Source organism: Miniopterus natalensis, chromosome 6, assembly GCF_054644295.1.
Source record: "Miniopterus natalensis isolate mMinNat1 chromosome 6, mMinNat1.hap1, whole genome shotgun sequence".
NCBI lineage: Eukaryota > Metazoa > Chordata > Mammalia > Chiroptera > Miniopteridae > Miniopterus > Miniopterus natalensis.
This window is the reverse complement of record NC_142086.1, coordinates 6,605,393-6,613,320: the sequence shown is the minus strand read 5'-3', so window position 1 is coordinate 6,613,320 and position 7,928 is coordinate 6,605,393.

Sequence of the window (7,928 nt, the reverse complement as noted above, 5' to 3'; positions counted from 1 at the left end):
AGGTTGTAGAGGTCTTCACAAACTCAGGGGTGTCAGTGACTGAGTTGTCTGGCTTTGGAGTAATGGCCATTCCCCAAGAACCTTACTGGTGTTTACCCCACATAGGAAATCCAATAGAAACACCTTCCCAGCTTCCTATAGACCCAACCTCCCGTCCCTGGAGGCCCCACCCACCTGACTCCTATAGTCTCTGCTATGTACAGGTCAGGGTAAAATCTGGGAAAGACTGTCATGTGACTCTGGGGCGGAGACCACACGAAACACCTTCCCTGAAGCCTGAATGGCATCTCGCTCTCATGAGAGATCCATAACCCCATCCTCCTGACTCCTCCGGAGTCTGTTTCAGTGACTGAGCCTAACAGGCAGCCAGCAGGTGGAGAAGGATCACATCAGGGTGCCTTGGGACTTTCACTGACATGCCTTCATGCCCAGTGCTGATACAAGCCAGCCTTGGTGCACAGCTTGGTTTTTCCCATGCACACTCAAGCCCAGCAGAGGCAGCCACAAACTGTGGATAACTTGTAGCTCTAAACAGGTTGCTGTGGGCCAGACACAGACAGTGTCTTACATTGGCCTGCACCAGAAACTCTCCCAAGAGTCCCAGAAAAAAATCCAGTGACCAGCTCAGACAACATTGGAGCAGAATCCAATTAGTTTCCCTAACAGTATATCCAAAGGGAGATCTCAGCAGATACTAAACCCTGCTGAAGCAAATTCCACTTGTGTGGTCAGCACCTGCATAACACTTTGCACACCATGATCAAGGTTGAGACTCACAGTAAGATAGTCTAGGGGTTGATCCCTAGGGGCCAATAGCAATCAAGGCTCAATTGCAACAAGAGGGGACACATAACCCACACAAGGGACATTTCTAGAGTACTCAGCTCAGGTGATCAAAGAGCCTATGCCAGTAGGTCCTACAGGACATCTATTATATAAGGCTACCTACCACATGAAGATTGGGAGCCATAAAAGAACTATCTAAAACATAGAAACAAACACAAAGTGGTAGCCAAAATGGAAACACTAAGAAACAGGCCCCGAGTGAAAAAAACAGGAGAACTCTCCAGAAAAAGAGCTAAGTGAAATAGAGGCAAGCAATTTATGAGCTATAAAATTCAAAGTAATGGTAATAAGGGTGCTCAAGAAACTTAGTGAGAACTACCCCAGAATGAAAAAGGGCATGTAAACCATGAAAAAGAACTGATTAGAAATGAAGAATACAATACCTGACATCAAGAATACACTGGAAGGAAAAAAAGTAGGTGAGCTGAAGAAGATGACTGAATCAGCTATTTGGAAAACAAGGTAGGAAAAAAGCACCCAATTAGAGCAGCAAAAAGAAAACAGAATTTTTAAAAATGAGGATAGCTTAAGGGACCTTAGGGGCAATATAAAGTGTAAAACTTCTGCATCATAAACCCAGAAGGAGAAGAAAGAGAGCAAAAGATAGATAATCTATTTGAAGAAATAAAGACCAAAAAGTCTCTAACCTGCTGAAGGAAAAAGAAACACAAGTCCAGGAAATGCAGAGTCCCAATCAAGATGAACCCAGAGGCCCAAACCCAGACGCATCATAACGAAAATGGGAAAGGTTAAAGACAAAGAGAGAATCTTAAAAGCCGCAAGAGAAAGGCAATGAGTTACCCACAAGGGAGCTCCCATAAGACTGTCAGCTGATTTCTCAACATAAACATTTCAGGACAGAAGGGATTGTCATGAAATATTCAAAGTGATGAAAAGCCAGGACCTACAACCAAGACTACTTCACTCAGCAAGACTATCATTTAAAATTAAAGGAGATATAAAGAGTTTTCCAGACAAGAAAAAGCTAAAGTGGGTGGTTACCGTCAAACCTGTAGTACAAGAAATGTTAAAGGGCCTGCTTTAAGAAACAGAAGAGAAAAAAAACAGGAACACACTAGAAAGAATAAAATGGGAATAAGTCCGTACCTACCAATAATCACTTTAAATGTAAATGGGATTAAATGCTCCAATCAAAAGACATTAAGTAACTGAATGGGCGTGAAAGCAAGACCCATATATATTCTTTCCTCAAGAGACCCAACTCAGAACAAAAGATACACAAGAACTAAAAGTAAAGGAATGGGTAAGAATATTTCAAGCAAATGGAACTATTTACAAAGGCTGAAGTAGCAATATTTATAACTCAGAAAATAGACTTTCAAACAAAGGCTATCATAAGAGACAAAGCAGACACTACATAATGATCAAAGGAGTAATCCAAAGAAAGGATATAACCCCTATAAACATTTATGCACCCAACATAGGAGCACCTAAATATGTGAAGCAAATCTTGATGGACATAAAGGGAGAGATCAACAGGAATATATGTAAGGGAAAACATGAGATTAACAAACAATTTTTAATCTGTCACCAGCCAAGTACTTATTCTTGCTGGATAAACAGACTAGGATTTCTAAACCTGAAACAGCAGCCACGAGCCACATGTGGATACTGATTACTTAAAAACTGGCTAGTGCCACATTTTGAAATGTTGGAAATAGCTGGTTAAATAAAGTATATTATTTAAATTAATTTTACCTGATTCTTTTTATATCTTAATGTGGCTCCTAGGAAATTTTAAATTACATATGTGCTCAAAATATATTTCTATTGACAGCGGTACACTAGAATCTATTTAGTAACTTGAGAAAAACATGACTAAGGGGATTCCAAAAGAAAAAAATAAAACTATACAAAATATAAATGGACTTCACTTTAAGCAAGCACAGAATTATTCCAGTTGTGCCAAAAATACAATAGCATACTTTCACACCTTATTCAAATCACGGCTGACTTTAACTTGAATTTAGGAGCAAGATCATAATTCTCATCCATTTTTCAGACTAAATAATCAAAGGAACATGACCCAAACCAAAACAATGTTTTTGGTGACATCTTTTCTATCATCTTTTCTAACATTTCATGAATGCTTACAGTGGGTCAGGGCCTGCATTAGGCAACAGTAAGAAGAGGAATGTAGACAAATAACAAAAACAGGCCTCACTTGCCAACTCCCCTCCAGTGAAGCACCCCTCTCCATGGCACACAGGACACACCTACGCTTTGAGCCACCATTCAGCAAGGCGTGTATTCAATGCGGTAACTTTTTCTCAAGGATCTGGCCTATAAATAGCATCAGAAGAAAGCACTGAACATGCAGTATTAAGTCTAAATTAACTCTAATGTACTTTGTCTATATGTTTCATGTATTTTTCCTATAATAAATATCTCAATTTCGTGGGAACTTTGCTCTTGGGGAGATCCAAGGTTGCGGACGCTTACTGTCAAAGCTGGAACTGTGAAGAAAATGTTCTGCACAAAACAACCAGTGTACTGCAGAGCGCAGGGGTCTGCAGCTGCACCAGCTGCGCCTGACCTGACTGCCATCTACAAAGCAGCTGCATGCAGAGCGTCGCCGAGCTGTCTGCTGCAGCTACCAAAGGGCCTGGGGCAGCATTTGGGAGATGTCTGAAGATACAGGCAGATGTTGCGAAGACCAAATGACCACACTGAGCAAGGCCAAGAACCAAGGAACAAGGTAAGTATATTAAAATAATGGTAGAACAAGAGATTTTCAAAATGAGAAAGTAGTTCTTGGTGGAGAACACTGGGGTGTCTGAAGATTTTTAGTGTCTTCTTAATTCTCCCTCTCAATCTAGCTCCAATTTCATCTCCCTCTCTCTCTCATATATATATAGATATATAAACTGTATACTGAATGATTATAAAGTCAGTGTTTATTAACATACAGTTCATTTTAAAATTTTAAAGCATCTACAGAAACGAATTATTTTTTTTGTCAATGCCCGTTTTCAAACTGATGACTCTTCCAGTCCAGGCACTGCTGATAACTTGAAGCAATGGAATCGCAAACATTAAGAATCATTTTGTTCAGTATTTGCATGCCCTCGATTTATCAACTGTTGCCTGTTTTGTACCATAAACTTTATCTTTTATGTATCTCCATTAAAAAGTCTAATGGATAAATTTTTTGTTTAAAGCTTAGTCTGGCTTCACCTGTTATTTCAAATCAGTTACACCTGAAAAGGAGAGAAACGGGACTGGACTGCTCAGGAGTGCACAGGCCTCTAATTAGGCTTCTTTTGCATATCATCTCGGCAAACGGGACCCCTCTTGATATATTTGCTCCAGAACCAGTTTACCTTAGTTTCACAGATTCTTCTTCTCTGTATCCAGAATTCTTTTCCTTTTTTCTAGTTTTTTGGATGGATATCTTTTTAAGTAGGCAGAAAAAGAGGGGTGAGAAATTCATCTCTTTGTAACAGCTAAGAAGCATGATCCAGTTTACTATCCTTTCATTATTTAAGAAAGGGTATCTGAACTGTTATTGTTTTTCTGTTTTAAAGGGGCAGAGGAAAAAGAAAACTTAGAAGTGTGTGAAACAAAAAATTGTTCATTTGAATGATGAATTAATTACTGGTTCTAATTAGCTTTATTTTACAAAGCGAGAATGACTTACATCATTTTATTTTTGGAGGGGGTAACTTACTCTTAATTTAAAAAAAATAAACAGAATGTTGTGCCCCTGTATTGTGATGCTCCTCTGGAGTACCTGTTCCCCCAGGGTGGAAGCTGTATCATTGTATCTTAGTATACTCTATAATGCTCTGCTTATAGTAAAAAGTTAATAAATGACTATTGAATGAATGGATGAAGCAATGTATCAAAAGAACAGGTTTGAATAAAATAGTAAAAAAAAAAAAATGCATTTTGATAGGTGGTTTGCAAAGTGTGATAAGTGGCTTCCTAAATAAGAGTCGCACATTCCCAGGGAGGAAACATCCACATTTACATTAAAGGATCAGATGTTTCATATCTGATAATGTAGTTATAAATCAAATGACTTGAAAAAAACATTTATAAAAACAATATATCTCCCCATATTTGTTTTATCTTCTTCATTAATTTCTTTGTATACCCCCTGCTTTGTTTCACAAAAATTTAGTACAAGAAATTATAAATGCAGACGTAAGGCTTATGCACGGAAATGTATGCCTCACAGGCTGCCTGGCGGCATGGTTCACATTTAGGAGGTCATGCCATGGGACTCACTGAATGCAAGGAGCTCTTTTATCACCAAGTTATAGTCCATTTGCAAGCCATTTCCTACCTGTAGCATTACTTTCCTAACCAGCTATTTATAAAACTTGCTGTTAGTTATTCTGACATGACAGAGCATGATTGGAAGAGCAGAAAACAAGCACACACAGAGGTGTTTACATTACTAAGATGGTAATGAAAGACCCCTGGATGCTGCCTTCTCAGAAATTTGTATTTGGGTGTCCCCTTTTGATTTCCCACTGTACTAACCAAGCCCGTTTTGAAAGGGATATGTGGAAAAGGAATGCCTATCTATTACTGTTACTTGTAAATTGGTACAAGCACACTGGAGATGTATTCAATAACATCTGGTAAAGATGAAGGTCTTCATACCCCATAAGCCAGCATTTCCTTTCCAGATACATACCTTCAAAGGACAGCTACACATGTGCATAAGAGCCATTGCCTCACCAATGGAAACAATCCAAATATCCATTAAAGGGGCAATGACCAAAAATTGTAGTTATTATATCCATAAAATGTAATAACATGCAGTGGCTGAAAACAATTGTCATTTTATGCATTACCATGAATTTTTAAAAGTGTAATTTCAAGTGAATAAATTGGATTTTAGAATTTTACCAAAATAATATTTATATAAATAAGAAAAATAAATAAGTCTCTCTCATTTCTCTATATATTTGATTATATAAGGACACATACATTTATATATGTATGTATATGTATACATACAGTTCAGGAACACATAATTTTATAGTAAAAGCAAAGGCAGACTAACCATAAAACTATTTAAACATTCTTAAGACTAGTTCATCCCAGCCTTTGGTCCTGAGTCCTGCCCGGGCCTGTAGGCTAGCGTCTACTCCATTCCCATCCCTGTCCCAGGGGGTGCCACCTGGAACACATTGCTGTCCTTGTTTTGTTTTATAACAGGAATCACTCTATAGATTTAAATGAATTGACAGTCTCTTCCTTTGTACTAAGGCTGTTTTGGGGAGCCTTTTCCATCGTAAAATTTAAGTCAAATATCTAACTGTTAACTAAGTAACAGGGAAGTTGGGATGACAATGTAACACTGAATGAACAGACCTTCAGAAACAGCGATGGCAAGCCCTGCAAAGGGGCCACAGGCAGGAGACGACTGTGGTGAGATCATGATGCAGTTTCTTCTATTTCCTCCTACCTAAAACAGAGGACAGTGAGGATGCAGGGGCCCCTCCTTCGGGAGGGACAGGGACAGGCAAAGCAGACAGCCCTGAGGGAGGAGGGCCAGCAGCAGGGCGAGGCTCAGCAGAGAGGGCGCGGGCGCGGCCTGCGCCGTGTGTGCCACGCTCCCCTGTAAGTGTCCTTTCCCGCAGGGCAGTCCCGCTGTGCTCCCTAGAGCCTGGGGCTCTGTCTCCTAGACATGCCCACCTGGCATTGCTGGGTTTCCTGGGATCAAGCGAGCGGACCAGCAACCTGCAACCTGACGGCCGAGTGAAACTGCCACTCCACTGCCACTCCACTGCCACTGCCACTACACTGCCACTGCCACTCCACTGCCACTCCACTGACACTCCACTGCCACTCCACTGCCACTGCCACTCCACTGACACTGCCACTCCACTGCCACGGCCACTCCACTGCCACTCCACTGCCACTGCCACGGCCACTCCACTGCCACTCCACTGCCACGGCCACTGCCACTCCACTGCCACTCCACTGCCACTCCACTGCCACTGCCACTCCACTGCCACTCCACTGCCACGGCCACTGCCACTCCACTGCCACTCCACTGCCACTCCACTGCCACTGCCACTCCACTGCCACTCCACTGCCACGGCCACTGCCACTCCACTGCCACTGCCACTGCCACTCCACTGCCACTGCCACTCCACTGCCACTCCACTGCCACTCCACTCCACTGCCACTCCACTGCCACTGCCACTCCACTGCCACTCCACTGCCACTCCACTCCACTGCCACTCCACTCCACTGCCACTGCCACTGCCACTGCCACTCCACTGCCACTGCCACTGCCACTCCACTGCCACTGCCACTCCACTGCCACTCCACTCCACTGCCACTGCCACTGCCACTCCACTGCCACTGCCACTCCACTGCTTCGGCCACTGCCACTCCACTGCCACTGCCACTCCACTGCCACTGCCACTGCCACTCCACTGCCACTGCCACTCCACTGCTTGAAAAGCCCAGGGCTTCATGCATAGAGCTGAGGCTGCTGTGACCGTTCTGAGCGGTAAATGGTGGTCCTGGTTCTTCCGCCAAGGCAGGAGGTGTTGGGACAGCAGGACCGAGAGCCGTGAAGGCCAAGGGCAGCAACCGGGAGAGGAGGTGAGGCCAGGTCCTGGAGAAACGTCACGGGGAGGAGCTCAGGCTAACAGGACGCGGGGACATCCCAGAGGTCCATTCGGGAACATTTGCGGCCCTCTCCTTGGGAAAGGCTGGCAAACGGGAGTGGAGGGCAGGGGAGATGAAACCTCAGGTGGGTGTCTGCTGAGCCTTTGGCAGGACCGAGGGAGAAAGCATGAAAGAGAAACGGACAGAGTCTAATCTTTACCCAGGTAGATGGCCTGGAAAGTCTCCATTGCAGGTTAAATAATCAGATTCCATCCATCAGTTACAAGGCCAATACAAATACATAGGTGGTTGGTTTTGTACAGGTCAAAATATACATTTAATTCACTTAGATTTTCATTTTTTAACTTCAAAATTGGTGCTATCTATAGAAAGTCAAAATTAACTGGTCCATTACAGCCATAATTTAAAATACCAGGTTTGACAGTGTTGACATCAGTTTAGTTTCTTTAGAATAAAGG